A 14,787-nucleotide genomic window follows, 5' to 3' on the forward strand; every position below is an offset into this window, starting at 1 on the left:
AATTGGCAAATACTAGAAACTCACGTATTCTTTCAAAAGAATATGCACTTGAAACTTAAATATCAGTAATGATTTCTCAAATCCATATCATTATATTTTATTATAAAATAAAACTTCCTAACTTGGTAATATTAAAATATTTGAGATTAAGAGCTATGTGTATAACTCCAAAGTATTTAATATAATACACATTATTATATTTTATAAAAATATTTTTTAATGCTCTCAACTTTTAAAATCTTTTTAATGCAAATGTAATTTTACAAGAAAAGAATTAAAATGCAAAATGCTTCAGTGTGTCCTATAGAAGTCATCTTACCATTTATGGAAAATAAAAATTTTAGAAAACAAACTTTTGTCTTATTATCCCAAAATCATAGTTAAATACACATATTCTAATTGATTATTATAAAAAATTCTGTGATATTATGAAAATATTTCGATGATCATCACATTCTTATCAAATGAAAAAAAAAATATTTCCTAAATACATCTCAGACTCTGCAGGAATCACAAACTGAATTTAGAAAAACAATGATTTTCATACAGCAGAACTTGTCACTCAAACACAGCCATGCTGTTTTTCTTTCATGGCATTATGGGTGAAATAAACCAGGAGGTCCTAACCACAAATGTATTGAGACATTTTGATATGTTTGCTACTCTATTGATGATCTTCGTAAATAGCATACATTTAGTTAAATCAACTAATACAATGATACCACTACATATGAACTAAGTTGTGTTGAGAATAATGCTATCTTGAAATAATCTGCCCTTGTCCAACATCCTTCACGCCTGTGTCCTGGCATGTGGGGCCAAATCCATATGAAATTTAGCTTGCATTTTTTTATAGCCATCAAATAAATGAGAAGCTCACAAAGCTTATATGGAGCAAGAAACTGAATGAACACCAAAGAAATAAATCTCCCCATTAATAACTAGACAGTATATGTTCAAAAACCCATTGTCACACATGTAAACATTACAAGATATGTTATATTTAGATTTTAATTCACTAGCTCATATCTTACAGAATATTATGTTCACTACAGCTTTTCTATTCAATTCCCCCTCAAAAGTTAGAGTGTTGTAGAACAAAACCAGAATTTTAAAATCCAGAAACAAAGGGTACAGATAATACAAAGATGCCTCAGAGAGAAACGTCTGGTAGGCAAAAATGCAGCAGTAGAAATGAAGAACAACTGAAGTTTGTAATTAAGGCCACCAACCATACAAATAAGAGGCATAAAAACAACAAATAGGTTGGACAGTTTTGTTTATAATTCCGTCCTGTAATTCAATGTGAGCTTTCTGTGCCTATTGAAGAACAGCGTTTTCAAGGTACGGGGACAGTTTTATTTCCTTTTATTCTTATTTTGATTAATTTAGCAAGGCTGGTTTAAAAGCATTTCCAACAGGATAAAATAAACCCAAACTGCTGTCAAGCACCTCTGATTCTTTTTAGATACAACGCAATCAATTCCTGCTATTTAGAAGATCTTCTGTTTTAAAATAAAGATTCTTGCCCTCCCCTTAATCCCTGTTAAAAGAAGACACACCTGGTAGAGGTGGGAGTTTTGACTTTTTATCAAAAGGGACAGACAGCCCTTCCAGCAATTCCATCCCAGCTGTTTAGGGAGGGACAGCTTCTTCTATTTCCACAGTGCAAGTGGTAAATGAGCTAATTGCAGCAGTAATGATTTATGCACAAGATTGTATGTTGTCTGATAATTACAGGCACAAAAATTGCTCATGCTACAAAGCTGGCTAAAGAGGTCTCTTTTGAAGTCTAAAGAAGTAGGACTTAAACCTTTCGTGGAAGGAAATTCTAGACAATTTACCAAGAAATAAAGTGTGTGTGTTTATGTGTTTTTATGAGTGTTTATTTTGTTTCTCCTTTTTTATGCCATTTAACATCACGTCCACATTCTAATTCCAAGGAATCCTCTCTCATATTTAGTGTGGCCATTAAGTATGTGAAGGTTTTGACCATTTCAGTAACTTGATGGGCTAAATGAAAGTTTCCTTCTTGTGCACTATAATCTGAACAATGGAGATTTTGTTCATGATTATGCCAACAAAAAGTTTTCTTGTCATTTTAATATGCTAATCCTGTATACATTTCATACATACATACATTGGCAGACTCAAAGCTACACAGTATTTGTAATAAAGACTGAAATGCCTAATACATTTCTAAAGGCCATTTTAGGAGCACACCAAATAATCCATAAAAGTTTCACAAAATCACAAAGTTAGAGTTACTTGGACAGATGCTAATTTCTGCATTTGATTTGTTTCAGAACTATGAGCAAGTAATCTCAGAATTTTTAAGAAATCAGTTTTATTTTTTATTCTGTTTGGAGGTCATTTTGAATTTATCAAAGAGCTATGAAAATGGTATGAAGAGTTCCCATATATCATTTACTCAGTCTTTTTCTGTATTAGCATTCTATATAATCATGGTGCACTTATCCCTACAGTACTAAGAATTTAACATGGGTGAAATGCCATTAGCTAAACCACAGACTTTCGTCAGATTTCATCATATTTTCCCGTTCTGTCCTTCTTCTTTTCCAGGTTCCCATTCAGGTTACCACTTTTCAATTGTTTATATATTGCAACTTGTGAAATCTCATCAACATTTCCTGTCTTTCACAATCTTGACACTTTTGAGGAAAACTGATCAGCAGAATATACCTCGATTTGCATTTGTCTCGTGTGTTCTCATCATTAGACTGAGGTCATAGTTTCAGGGGAAGAACACGACAGTGGTCCTTCCTCTTCGCATCAGATCACATCAGAAGGTCCATGACACTAATATGGCTTGCTGCTTCTTGGTGATAATAACTTGGACCACTTGGCTAAGACGTCCACCAAGTTTCTCCACCATAAAATTTTCTTAGAAATTAAAACATAGTTGGGGAACTTCCCTTGAAATAGCCTGCTTTTCTCTGAATGGTCACCGTTTTTATCTTGTTCTTGGAGCCTTTGCCTGTAACTGTTACTCTTAGGCTAACCTGATGATGATTTTTCTGCTTTCCTCATGACCTCTCCATGTACAGCTAGAATTCTCTTGCAAAGAAAAATTATTCATACTCTACTATTCACTTTTAAATTCAGGAAACTATATTGGTATGTACTTATGACTACTTATTTTAATTATTGCATAAATGTATGCATAATTGTTGCAGTTTGGGCCATTGAGAGATTTTTGGTTCTTGTACCATTTTTTTTCCCATATACGTACATTTTAATTTCTTTGAAACAATACTTTCTGAAAGCAATGAACTCTATTTTAGGTAGCCATTTTTGAAGTTGTGTTACTTTGTAGAAACTGAATATTTCATCTAACAAACTACAGATTTTCTTGAGAATGATCTTTCATCTCCACACACATAGCAGAAGGCTGCTGAGTGACATACACTTGTTGAACGCTTCAACCAAATGATTATCCCCTTTATTTATTCTATGCTTGAGAAAGGGGAAAAAAAGCACTACATTCTCTTTATGTTCACTGTTAAATCCTGTTCATTTTTCTCATCCCATATAGAAAAATCCTATTTTGCCCATTATTCAGAAATAATCATCAATAATAATATCATTATTCTGTAAAAGCCATCTCCAAGGCTTAACCCACCACCTAGGCTTTGGCGATAAACATGATAAAACCAAATTATATATGTATATATGTACATGCATATGTTATATATACATATATAATATGTGTATATATATATATAGTGCCTCCCCACTAAAAATTGCAAAAATATAAACCCCGACTATTAACATGTGTGAATACTGAACAAAACAAGAGACATAAAACAAAATTAGTGCATGTGATTTAAAATTCATTATATGGAAAAATTTAATAAGAAAATAGCATCTGTGGGTGAGGTTGTATTTCTTTACCCTCCTTTTTTGTATAATTACCTAAAAATTACAGGTTCTATGGCTTTGCCTCTTGCTTTTCTTATTTTAGCAGAACTCAAAGGTATATTAACAGTGCACTATTTATGCACCAGGCACAGATCTAGTCATTAATATTACAACTATTAGATATGGAAAACTCAGAAACATAGAGGCCACCAGCTTGCCCCCCAACCAACTGCTAAGTGGTGAGTGAGTGTTGACTGATGCTTCCCAAGCACAATATTTACATTCTGAACCAGAGCCCTGCATTCCTTCTGCTGAGGAATTATTCCTGCTGAAACAGTCATATGTGAATGCTTGCTTAGCCTTTTTGCCAAGCATGCTTCAGTGCCCTGGACTCTGAGTCTCTAAAGAACAGAGTTCCAACATTTAAGTTCCAAACTGGCTGTTGTTAATCTTCATGCGCTTAAAAATATATTTATTTGAATTACATAAAGAGGGCAAGAGAAGGAGAATCAAGATGATGGAATAGGATAAGGACATGTTTAAACGGATGAAAAAACATTTAATCAGGATGAAGCAGAGAGGACATATTTCAGGAAACAGGAAAGGACAGAACAACAGCAGAGCAGTACCTGGAGACTGACAGACAAAGGAAAACATCAGGCACAGCAGTGTGGTGTTGCAGTGACTGATACTCCAGCAGCATTCAGCTAATGGCAATCTGAACTCCACCAGCAGCTGGAACTCCACCAGCAACCAGGTGGGAAGGGACTTTCACTGGGAGCTTGGGAGGTGAACCCAGACAAAGAACTGTCTGTCCTGCTGGACTGTTTGATTTTACCAGGAGCAGAGACAGAGTAGCAGATATCAGATGGGCAGTGCGAGAACAGGGTGGATTTCATAGCCCTGTCAGCCCCCTAGAGCTGAATTGGGCGCCATTTTGCATAAGGAGGAAAGGGCAAGGGAAAGGACTGAGCATGCTCTGAGAGGGAGTGAGCTCATTTCTGACTTGGTGAACTGCAATGACATGGCATTCTTTGGCTTCCACCAGGGGCAGGTCTGGGTAGCCCTCGGATCTGATGGCCAGATCAAGAACTGTAGTGGTGATACATCCGGCGCCATTTTGCACACCGTGGCAATAGCTTTGGGACTGCAGGAGACAACACTGAACTTCGCATGTGCTGAGCTCACAAGAACTCACTTAGGTCCGTGGATTGCACTGGTCCCACAGGAAAATAATACCGACTGTGGCACCGTACCAGTCAAAATAGGTCCGTGTGGCACTCAGACCTAACGTCCAACAGGTTCTGACAAGATCAGTGCCACCAACAACCTAATTATATAGGACACCTGGTGTCTCTCTAATCCTGGGAACTTCTCCAACCAGAAGTGGGAGAAAGGTTGCAGAGACAACGGTGCAGCCTCAGCACGGTATCACAGGAATTGGAGAGTGGTGAGCCAGGAGCTGGGGATGTGGAGACCATGGTGGAAATATGATTAGAACCCAGACCTGGAACTCGCTGAAGGGAGTGGCACAAGTGGCTGCAAGCCAAGTGTTGTGTACCAACTGCAATAAGTAAAATTGCATTGTAGACCTGTGGGTGACACAGCTTAGAAACCTGCCCTAAGGAGAAGACTCTGCTAACCAGAAGTACAATGATCAGAGCAAAAGAAGAGACAAAGGCATAATGAATATTACTGAAAACTCCCCTGCAAAGAAGCAAAACCCTATGCCAACCTCAGAGTTAACTGAGGAAGACATTGAGAAAATGGGGGACAAAGAATCCATAAGAATCATTTTAAAGATTCTGACCAAAAATGAGAAGCTCATACAAGAGTTCAAAGAATGTAAGGAAGCAATAAAGCAAATCAAGGCTGGTATATCAGAAATTAAGAATGCAGTAGAATGCAGTACAGCGGAGAGTCTCTAAAATAGAATGAAGAAAGCAGAAGGAAGAATCTCAGAATTGGAAGATATTTCCTGTCACCAGGGGGAAGCAAACAAAAAGCTGGAGGCAGAGCTGGATCAGGCCAAAATAAGCATTGAAGAATTGAAAGACACTATCAAGAGGCCAAATATAAGAGTTATGGGAGTCCCAGAAGGTGCAGAAAGAGAAGCTGAGTTTGCAAATGTATTTAATGAAATGATAAAGGAAAATTTCCCTAATCTGGAGAAATAATTGAGAAACAAGATCCAGGAGGGGCACAGAACTCCCAACAGGCCTGATCAAAAGCGAACTTCACCACAACACAAGATTATCAAGCTCTCTTCAATTGAACATAAGGAAAAGATCCTGAAATGTGCACATGAAAAAAAAATCAATTGACATATAAAGGAATGCCAATTAAACTCACAGGAGATCTTCCACAGGAAACTCTACAGGCAAGAAGAGAATGGAGTGACATATTCCAGATTCTAAAAGCAAAAAAATTGTCGGCCCAGGATGACATATCCAGCAAAGCTTTCTTTTGTCTTTGAAAATGAAATAAAATTCTTCCACAGTAAAGAAAAGTTAAAAGAATTTGCTTCTTCCAAACCTGCCCTACAATTGATACTTTAAGATGTTCTCTTGACAGAGAAGAGGAATAGCACCTACCAAAACCAAAGGCAAATGTGAAGAACATTCCAGTAAAATGACAACGGAAGACTAAACCAATGAACAACCCATTCCTAAAATGACGGGGCCAAAGTTCCATCCTTACGTATTAAACTCTGAATGTAAATGACTTAAGCTCAATCAAAGGTCATAGATTAGTGGACTGGATTAAAAAACAAAACCCATCTGTTTATTGTCTGGAGGAGACACACTTCAACAAAGATCAGAAGAAACTAAATCACATGGGTTTTGTTGTTTTCTGTTGGTTTCATCTCTTCAAAACACTTTCTTCTGATTAAATCATTTAATGACTCATAGATCATGCAGTGACATCATTTTCCTCAAGAGGTGCTTGATTTTCATTTCTTCAGCAACACATTAGTCATTTAATAGCATGTGATTTTACTTCTTGGTGTTGTTAATCTCTTTTTTCTCCTGGATGTTGAGTTTGTTTTGTGGCTCTACATTTAAGGGAATGTATGGTAGCTGTGTAATGGAGACTGTCATATCTAGAAACATGTCATTTAACTTCATGGCATTGTAAATTTCTATTTTTCTTTCTATTGTTGATTTTGCATCATAACTTCATTTAAGGGGATGTACAGTAGCTGTGAAATGGAGACTAACATCCAGATGTGAGGATGCAGTGTAGTATGCATTTCTGCTTCCAGACAAAGATGGACTTATAATGAAACTGTTTACTTTATCTTGACAATAGGATTCTGGGCTCTCTGCCATTGTCCATGCCCACAATGATGGACATATGACTGAGTATGAAGAACTATATGTTAGTAATGATATAGAGGAACTAGGTGGGGGGGAGGAAATTGGGGAGGGGATAAGGGAATATGGAACTGTATATTAAAATGATAATAATAATAAAATGTAAAAAAATTAATAAATAAATGCAAAAGTAATTATAAAAAAAAGAGGATGAGAGAGAGATGCTTGGTCCACTCGTTGCTCTCCACTGTCCCTGATGGCGTAGGCTGGGTCAGACCAAAGCCAGAAACCTGGGATTCCATCTGGGCCTTTCACATACAAAGCAGTGGTCAAAATACTTGGAGTCCCTTTCACTGCTTTCACTGAGGCATTAGTAGAAGACTGGATTAGAAGTGGAGCAGTCAGGACTTGAACAAGCACTGATTTGGGTGCCAACACTATAGATAACAGCTTAACTCTCAATGCTAATGTGCTGACACTGGGTCCTTAGTTTTTAACATGGTGAATCCACAGGTGGAGTCTACTCCCTCATTCTGAGTACAGTCCATGAAGCAATATGACTTTTAAGTATATCTTCAATTGTGCACATGTGTGCACTTTGACAAATAGCATCTTGACAAGGCACAACCTACTGACTTTCTAAATTTGCAATTCTGCAAAGACATTCCTAAAATGATGCTTTTTTTTTCCTAGGAAGCCCCAGAAATCATCGGGCTTTCTAAAAGCACTCATTATCAACTTAACATTGCAGGGTTGTTTTCCCTGAGTGAACCAGAACGTTCTGCCTAAAGAGTAGAATTAGTTTGCATCTTGTTATTTCTTTCTATTTTCAGATCATCATTAATTCTGATTTTTATCTGTTTTTCATCCTTAATCATGGTCTCAAAGACAGCTCAGATAAATTTTCCTTTTTTTATTTAGTGTATTTTAAGAACACAGAAGAGATTTCAATTAATGAGTGTACATGTGCATATCAGACAGCATTATTTGTTTCATTCTTTCATCAGCACATTCATCCTATTTCATTCTGTGTTCCCTAAATCAAAACAAACATGTCTGGTTCCTTAACATAATTTCAACTTTTTATGAGTACTGTCATGTTTAATAATTTCTGCCAAATCCTTGAAAAATAGAACAAGATTCCAAGAGAGTCTGGGATTAAAATAATTTGTTTGGGCTGTAAAATGCAAACATTATTCTCTGGGTCATTTGACAAATCAGATACACTGGAGATCAATTCTAGATTGCATAACAGATTTTTGAGAAAGTTTTCCAAAAATTGTTATGTGCCAATGCATCAATGGTTAATGGTGCTTTTGGCATAGAGCAAGATTGAGGATAAAAATAGCGACATATATGGAAATATATATAATAAATATAAATAAATGTATATGTAAATAAAGGAAACAAAAAGACAAGAAGCAAACTTAAAAGCTGGGAACAAAAAATATAATTATGAAATAAATGTTTGTCACACTTCATAATGTGGAACTTTTTCATAAATTCTAATTGCATCATCTGAGGAAAGATTACTCAAGTGCTAATGTTTAGTTAACATTATGATATGTTGCTTTGGATAACTAAATATGTGATAACAATCTTAATAAATACCAAATGAAAATATTTCCAAAATAAGTATATTTATTTATGCATCTCTCATTTATTTCCCATTCTATAACTTATATGCACAGCAGCTTATGTGTTTAAGATTTACTAAACTATGCATTTTGTTAAAGATTTTGCTTTAGAGACTGCAATTTGAAATGAAAAAGTCAAAGAAAAAATGTAAAAAAAAATATTTTAAATGGATATATGCAAAAGAATGATTTAAAGTAACAAACTTTTGCCTTTGGACTTATAATTCTGCATGCTGTCTCTTGATTTCCTAATTTATGATCAGGAACAAGAGTAATGCCTAAGTGCATATGGAAATAAATGCAAAATTAAGCTCTTGCTTGGGTCATGTTCCATAAGCATACTAAATGTTTATGGCAAACAACTGACAAATGTTACTAACATTTTTAAAAGAACTAGGGGAAAGAATGAAGAATTCTGGAAATGAAGTTTTTGAAAATAAAGGTTTTTACAGAACAAGAAAAAATCTAGAAAATGTTCAAGAAAAAAATTGATATTTACAAAAATCATGAGTGGTCATACCATACAGTATTACAGCTACGAACAAACAGGACCCAATGTGATGTTCTAGCAGCTAAAGTCCTCACCTTAAACACGTCAGGATCCCGTATGGGGCACCAGTTCTAATCCCGGAAGCCCTGCATTTCATCCAGCTCCCTGCTTGTAGTCTGAGAAAGCAGTCGAGGACAGCCAAAAGCCTTAGGCTCCTGCACCCACATGGGAGACCTGAAAGAAGTTCCTGGCTGCTGGCTTCGAATCAGTGCAGCACCGGCCACTTGGGGAGTGAATCATCAGATGAAGATCTTCCTCTCTGTCCTCCTCTCTGTATATCTGACTTTGCTATAAAAATAAATAAATCTTTTTTTAAAAAAAGAAATGAACAAACAATATCTCCTTTAAATGTTGTGATCGGTAATTAGTGTTAATAATAAGCACTAAAAATAGTGCCTGGCTCATGGTAAATGTTTCACAAATGCACATAATTAATAAAATGAAAAGTTGCATGATGATATACATCATTTAACTTCTCCAACGATGTCCCATAAGATTTAGATAATAATGTGATAATTAAGCATGGAGTGTGTAGAAGTGTAAGAGTAAGACTCAAAGGCAAGATTCTTAACCATCCGAGCATCTTAGAAAGATTATTCAACTTCTTTGGGCCTCGAATAACTCACTTGCAATTTGAGAGGAGAAGGGACTATGTAAATGGCCTGCAAATTTGTCCATCTCATAGAACACACAAAGTACCATAATATATATAGACACAATTTATAATAGTACTACGGATATAATTTATGCTAAGCTGGATGTCATCGTATTGTTTGTTTTAGAGCAGAAATGTGCTGAAAAGTATCAAAGTTATTCTGAAAACATTTTGGTGTAAATGAGGAGAAAAATCTATGTGCAAAAAAAAAAGATTTATGTAGAGTTTCTTTATGAACTGGACCACAGCTCCCATTCATTCACTTTCAGCAGTAACAAAACACCCAAGATTCTCCAAAGGATAGTTTGAATATGACATTCAGCACACTGTCATTGCTTCAGTGTAGTGAGTGAGATGAAATATTTATATACAAGCCACAGGTGTTAAACATGTCTTCAAGGTTAGCTTTTAAATGGGAAATGTTGTGGACATTGCTGTGATGGTGCTCAACATCTTTTACTGAAATCTGGCATCCAACTCTCGTTTCCCTCTGAGGATCAGCTCCCCCTTAGTCTAGCCAATGCTGCTCCGGGGAAGGTGAAAAACCTTGATTTCCAGGGCTGGACAGCACCAAGCCTGAGTCTAACCCAATCAATACATCAGAGTGATCTGTTCTGAACTGGGTTTTCTTCATAAATAAGAGAATTTTGAGAGTAATTCTAAGGAGGTTCTGAAAACTCTTTACCTAAGAAAGTTTCAAGTTCAAAGCTGCAAACAACATGTCCCTAACTATGTATCCTGAAAGCAGAACTGAGACAGAGAGAAACCACAGTTAGCTAAGACAGCCTGTCCCCGAACACTTATCAGATGACAAGTTTAAGTCAGATTGCAACTGCAACTAAGAGTCTAAATCAACATGAGTAGGCATTAGTTATGTTGTTGGATTCTCAGATACCTGATAACCAGGAATATGGTAAGCTCCATACAGATATGAAGTTAATATAACACACGAATTTTTCTTCCCTCTGTTACTACCCACATTGTCTTCTTAAGTATAGTATTTGATATTTAACTTTTGTGGTTGTTGAACTGTTATGCATGCAATTTTGGAATTTATTCTTTGAGTGCCCTATAAATGCTATCTTCCGTTTCTTTTCAAATGCTACTTTGATAATGACAGGAATTCCACAAACGGAACACAAACCAAGAAATTATCAAAACTGTCCTTTACTAGATACAACCAGTGTGGAAGCAGAATCCTTTATTTAATGATTTATTTACTTTTGTTGCAAAGTCAGATATACAAAGGGGAGAAGAGACAGAGAGGAAAATCTTCCATCCAATAATTCACTCCCCAAGTGGCTGCAACAGCCAGAGCCTAGCCAATCCGAAGCCAGGAACCTGGAGCTTCCTCCAGGTCTGCTATGTGGGTGCAGGGTCCCAAAGCTTTGGGCCATCCTCAATGGCTTTCCCAGACCACCAGCAGGGAGCTGGATGGGAAGCAGGGCTGACGGGATAAAAACCAGTGTCCAATTGGGATCCCACTGCATGCAAGGTGAGGACTTTTAGCCACTGAGCTACCGCACCAGGTCTGGGAGCAGAATTCAAAAGAGGTTCCCTGACATGGCCTTCTCTAATCCCTGGAGTCTGTGAATGTGAGATACCATTTCCAAGATTACCACAGAACAGCAGACTCAGGGACCAGGAAATTCGTAGAGTATTATCGAGTCACTTCAGTTCCTTTATACAGAGAAATCTTCACCAACTAGTGGCAGAAGGAATGGACAGTGATTCAAATGGGAAGATATGACACACTGTTTCTATTGAAGATGGAAGGAAGGAAGCAACCATGAATGAGAGCTGCCTCCAACAGATGGGCTTTGAGTCACAGCCAACAAGGAAAGGGGACTCTCTACCTAACAAGCATGAAGAATTTCATTTGGCTAATAATAATCTGGACTGATAAAGAAACCTGATTCTTCCCCCAGGTAAGAGTCTACCTCACCAGCACTTTAATTCCAGCCTTATGAAACCCTAAGCACAGGCCCTAAGTCCGTTCGGACTTAGACCCACAGAACTGTAAGACAACAAATACATGATTCTTTTAAACTTGCAGGTTTGTGGTATTTTACTACACAATAATAAATAACTAATGCAAGGCAGTTATTACTATAATAATATGTGGTAATGATGTTTAGGGGAATGACAATGTTATTTAGGCACTCAGGATATAGTAACAGCGATGTGAGATAAACATTTTATTTGGCATAAAAATCACAAATTCTATTATGTCCATCTTACAAGATGCTTAAATATAATAGGAAGCTTTGCCTTATGTATGCTCACATCTTCTTGTAGGCATATGTATAAACAGACATCTATATAAAAAAGAGCTAGCCAGTCTCTCCAACACACAGTTTTTCTGTATGTATTTTCTATGAGTGAAACAAGTAAGAAACCTCAAATTTAGCTAATGTTCTCAAAAGAAGTTCTCTTGTCTGATCCACTTCTTGCATATTCCATAAGCCAAAGTTTTCTCCTCTCTCACAACTTTACTTATTTTATGACTCTTGGAGTGATTTCTGGTGTAGATCTCCAAATAAATTAAATCTGACATTTTCTATTGGATATATGCTAAATACCTCCACCTGCTGTTAGAACCAGGAACTCATTTTGTAACTACTTTATAGCATGAGTATAACAACGCTACTAGGAATTGCTATAAAGATAGAAAAACTCCCGCTGTCCAATTCTAACAGTACCATTCCTTCAAGAGCGCTAATATTCTTATTTAAGAAAAAAAAAAACCTGGGGCCCAGTGTGGTGGCTCAGTGGCAACTCACCTTGCATGAGCCCAGACCCCAAATGGGAGCCGGTTTTTGTCCCAGCTGCTCTACTTCCAATCCAGCTCCCTGTTTGTGGCCTGGGAAAGCAGTAGAGAATAACTCAAGGTCTTGAAACCCTGCACCTGCATGGGAGACCTGGAAGAAGCTCCTGGCTCCTGCCTCTAGATTGGCTCAGCTTGGGGAGTGAACCAGCAGACAGACAATTTTTTCCTCTCTGTCTCTCCTTCTCTCTGTAAATCTGCCTTTCCAATAAAAAAATCAATAAATCTTTAAAAAAATAAATAAAAAGGAAAAAACCTTTTCTTTTCAGGAATACTGAGTCTGTCTAGATCACTCACAAATGCCATCAAGATATTTCCTTTCTGAACAGATCACCAACAGTAGCTGTCTGTCGCTGTTCTCAGTGCTTGACATTTATCTTGGAAAACATACTGTTTTATTCTTTAAGCTTTTTATTTTGTGGTACTTATAGATTCATATGACATTTAAAAAACAATAAGTACAAAGACATCCTAAAACACTTCCTCCCTTTAGCCCCAAGAGTAACACAAGGGCACTTCAAACTCTGTGGGGGAATGAGGTTAAAACCTAGCTTTATTTTGGTGAAAACAGTTTTGAAATTCATCATGCAAAAGTTCCTCAAAAAGTTCATGGAAATATACATTATGAAAAACGTCATTAATCATTCTTAATGCTGAATAATAGTATTATCATGAGAGCATTTCCACTGTTTTAATATATTTTCCAGTGGTCTCAATTATATTCAGAGAACATCAACATTTTAGCAACTACAAATGAGATGTACAAAATAAGCACCAAGGGAACTTACCTGTTCTAAGTTACTTCTGAACACTGGAGATTTTTTGAGCTGTCCAGTTTCCACAGTGATACATCAATGACTGAGCTAGATTTTATTTTTTAAATTTTCATGGTACAGTTCCATGAGCACAGGGATTTCCCCTCTCACCCTCCCCATTCCGTTCTCCACTACAGTAATATAGTTCTTGGGCAACAGTCACAAGTCCATAATTCTGTTATGTAAGTGTATCATGACACTGCAGGTATAGACAATAGTAGAAAATTCAGCATCCTATTGTTAAGGTATATTTAACAGCGTCATTGCGAGTTCTCCTTTTATTCAAGGGTAGAGCTGCTTACTGCAACATATCTTCACTTATACTAATCTCCATTATACACTTTCCCTAGGTGTATATATCTTGTATTTTGCATAATTGTTGCAATTTTTTGTACATTTTACTAATTTATTTGAGAGACATTGACCAAGAGAGGGAAATAGAGATTTGCCTTTCATCAATGGTTTACTTCCCAAATGTACACAATAACTACAGCTAGGTTAGCCCAAAGTCAGGAGCTGAGAATTCAGTCCTGTGTTCCCATCTCACACAATGGGAATTCAACTACTTGGGCCATCACCTGCTACTTCCCAGGGTGGACATTAGCAGGAAGCTGAAATGAGATGCAGACCCAGGACTTGAACTCAAGCAGTCCAAGATGGGGATGAAAGCATTCCAAGCAGTGTCTTCACCAAATGCTCACCACTAGATTCATTTTTTAAAGTAAAAATTACAATCACATCAATGCTTTTTTAGATGATGTTTACGTAGTTGATCAGGGTGGGAAGGTTCAAAGTTCAGGGAAAAGTGGGGTGTGACCATTGTTTCCAAAGTTTCTATTTCTTCTGGCTTCTTGGGGGAAGGAAAAGAAAGGGGGGAGAAGCTATACTCAGTCTCCCAATTGTCCTAGTACCCAGGGATGGGGAACAGCCACCAGACATCAACCCAGGGTTCTAATGTGGTTCACACTCCAAGGGTTGTGCTCAGGTGGTTTCAGCAGTTCTAAAACGTTACTGATCTCACCAATCCAACGATGAGGGAATGTTTTCAATGTCCATTGGCTGGCATAGTCGATCTTAGAGTCTCCGTATGCCCAGATATTTGCT

At 37.0% G+C, this 14,787-nt stretch overlaps 1 protein-coding gene across 1 annotated transcript in view; it reads right to left on the reverse strand.

Moving 5' to 3' along the window:
- The window catches only part of DCDC1 (doublecortin domain containing 1), a 333,646-nt gene that overhangs the window by 115,271 nt on the left and 203,588 nt on the right, over positions 1 to 14,787 (reverse strand).

The sequence above is a fragment of the Ochotona curzoniae genome, unplaced genomic scaffold, assembly GCF_017591425.1.
Source record: "Ochotona curzoniae isolate NIBS_2020 unplaced genomic scaffold, NIBS_Ocur_1.0 contig_3432, whole genome shotgun sequence".
NCBI classification, from domain to species: Eukaryota; Metazoa; Chordata; class Mammalia; order Lagomorpha; family Ochotonidae; genus Ochotona; species Ochotona curzoniae.